Genomic DNA, 3,409 nt, shown 5'->3' on the forward strand with positions numbered 1-3,409 from the left:
CCTTAACCTAACCCATATTGTACCTTAACCTAACCTATATTGGGCCTTAACCTAACCTATATTGGGCCTTAACCTAACCTATATTGGGCCTTAACCTAACCTATATTGGGCCTTAACGTAACCCACGTTGCGCCTTAACGTAACCCACGTTGCGCCTTAACGTAACCCACGTTGCGCCTTAACGTAACCCACGTTGCGCCTTAACGTAACCCACGTTGCGCCTTAACGTAACCCACGTTGCGCCTTAACCTAACCCATATTGCGCCTTAACCTAACCCATATTGCGCCTTAACCTAACCCATATTGCGCCTTAACCTAACCCATATTGTACCTTAACCTAACCTATATTGTACCTTAACCTAACCTATATTGTACCTTAACCTAACCTATATTGGGCCTTAACCTAACCTATATTGGGCCTTAACCTAACCTATATTGGGCCTTAACCTAACCTATATTGGGCCTTAACCTAACCTATATTGGGCCTTAACGTAACCCACGTTGCGCCTTAACGTAACCCACGTTGCGCCTTAACGTAACCCACGTTGCGCCTTAACGTAACCCACGTTGCGCCTTAACGTAACCCACGTTGCGCCTTAACGTAACCCACGTTGCGCCTTAACCTAACCCATATTGCGCCTTAACCTAACCCATATTGCGCCTTAACCTAACCCATATTGCGCCTTAACCTAACCCATATTGTGCCTTAACCTAACCTATATTGTACCTTAACCTAACCCATATTGTACCTTAACCTAACCTATATTGTACCTTAACCTAACCTATATTGTACCTTAACCTAACCTATATTGTACCTTAACCTAACCCATATTGCGCCTTAACCTAACCCATATTGCGCCTTAACCTAACCCATATTGCGCCTTAACTTAACCTAACCCATATTGCGCCTTAACCTAACCCATATTGCGCCTTAACCTAACCCATATTGCGCCTTAACCTAACCCATATTGCGCCTTAACCTAACCCATATTGCGCCTTAACCTAACCCATATTGTACCTTAACCTAACCCATATTGTACCTTAACCTAACCTATATTGTACCTTAACCTAACCTATATTGTACCCTTAACCTAACCTATATTGTACCTTAACCTAACCTATATTGGGCCTTAACCTAACCTATATTGGGCCTTAACCTAACCTATATTGGGCCTTAACCTAACCTATATTGGGCCTTAACGTAACCCACGTTGCGCCTTAACGTAACCCACGTTGCGCCTTAACGTAACCCACGTTGCGCCTTAACGTAACCCACGTTGCGCCTTAACGTAACCCACGTTGCGCCTTAACGTAACCCACGTTGCGCCTTAACGTAACCCACGTTGCGCCTTAACCCAACACACGTTGCGCCTTAACCCAACACACGTTGGGCCTTAACCCAACACACGTTGGGCCTTAACCCAACACACGTTGGGCCTTAACCCAACACACGTTGGGCCTTAACCCAACACACGTTGGGCCTTAACCCAACACACGTTGGGCCTTAACCCAACACACGTTGGGCCTTAACCCAACACACGTTGGGCCTTAACCCAACACACGTTGGGCCTTAACCCAACACACGTTGGGCCTTAACCCAACACACGTTGGGCCTTAACCCAACACACGTTGGGCCTTAACCCAACACACGTTGGGCCTTAACCCAACACACGTTGGGCCTTAACCCAACACACGTTGGGCCTTAACCCAACACACGTTGGGCCTTAACCCAACACACGTTGGGCCTTAACCCAACACACGTTGGGCCTTAACCTGCTCTGTAATTGTCATACGACGCGTTAAATTAGTGTGGTGTTGCCTAACTGCAACCCCCGCAATATAGTTTGCTACTCGCACTGCCTGGTCCCCAGAGTATCGCTTCATGTTAAACACCTTGCAGCTATACACTGTAATGCGGATGGCAGCAGGACGTACATGCTCAATGCCCTTCGCAGTTGTTCATTGGCATTTGCATGGCGAAGCACAGCCTACGTTGTGGTACGGCGTGTGTCAACTGTCCGCTGATGTTGTACGTCCAAATCACACACTGTACTGCACATTGGTCCTCATGTACTGAATGATACATCGTGGTACATGTGTGACCGTACCACGACTGCGCCAACAACGGCGAACCATACGGTCCAAATATTGTGCACTCAGCTACGTGTCGTCTCCCTATAAGAGCTGGATTGCAGTATGGTATGCCGTGGATGGCGATCAGCATGAGCCGTCTGTTGATGTAGTGGCGCGTGTTGTCAGACGTAGTCGTCTCTTCTCACACACCGTGATAGCATGGTGCACTGCGTTCCACATCTGCGACATGCGACAGAGGCCGGTTGACAGTCGTTCGCGCAATGGACATCGCATACGTACGGGGGCCACCTTCCACGTGTTCGCGAAGCGTGCACATGTTGTTGCGTGTAGTGTGGCAGACATAGTGTGTCGTGACACCTGACACAGGCATGCAACAATCGTTGAATTTGCAAATGGCGATGGACGTCTACGTTTGCTGGTGACGTTACGCAAATGAACAACTGGTAAACGGTTGTGGTGCGGTTGTTCTCGCTAGAGGTGAATCAGTGATGGCGACGATCGGTTGAGCTACCAACCGGTTGTTTCAGCGATACCCACCATGCCCACGAACGTGAATGGCATGTGGGTGTGAAGCGATACGCGGCGGTGGCTGGGTGGGACCGTCCCCGGCCGGTGAGGGGGGGCCTCCCGGCGTGCTGGCCGCGCGGTGCGTGGGCGCACGCGCTACAGCCGGCTGGTGGGGGCGGCCAGTGGCAGGCGCGCCGGCCGACGGAGGCGGCAGGCGGCGCAGCTGCGCGCCGGCGCACCCTGCACGCGGCGCCGTGCGGCCAAAGTAGGTCCTCGCGGGCCCGGTGCGAAGCGCGGTGGACATCTGCAGTGTGCTGGTCCGATTGAGGACTGTGTGCGCTGAGGATGCGCCGCCGCCCGGCGCTCGGCGCCGCGACGCCGTCTGCTGCTCGGTCGCCTCTGCGGTTCTCGCAGGTGGTTTGTATCGCAGCTGTGCGGACGTGTTGGCGCGTGCGCTGTGCTGGGAGAGTTCGCTTCGGCACCCAAGTGGGGCTTTTGTCCTTCTGTGGCGCTGGCGTTGGAGCTGCCGGCCACCGTAGGTGGCGCGTGTTGTCTCCCGCCGGCAATGCCACGACAGCACGCTCCCGGCCTCTGTCGGCAGCGGCAAGCTCAGTTGGGAGCACGGGTGGGTCGCACCTAAAGCGTCTACTCGCCAAACTCCGGGCGATTGCGCCTCTCTCGAACCCGACCAAGTACTTAGGACGGCGCTGCGCGCCGCCGGGACCTGAGAGGGTTTCGAGGTGTATTGTGCAGGGGAGCTCAGCCTCCTCCTGTTTGCAGAATAATTGAGCGGACGCTTGCGTGTTCG

Source organism: Schistocerca americana, unplaced genomic scaffold (assembly GCF_021461395.2).
Source record: "Schistocerca americana isolate TAMUIC-IGC-003095 unplaced genomic scaffold, iqSchAmer2.1 HiC_scaffold_489, whole genome shotgun sequence".
Classification (NCBI taxonomy): domain Eukaryota; kingdom Metazoa; phylum Arthropoda; class Insecta; order Orthoptera; family Acrididae; genus Schistocerca; species Schistocerca americana.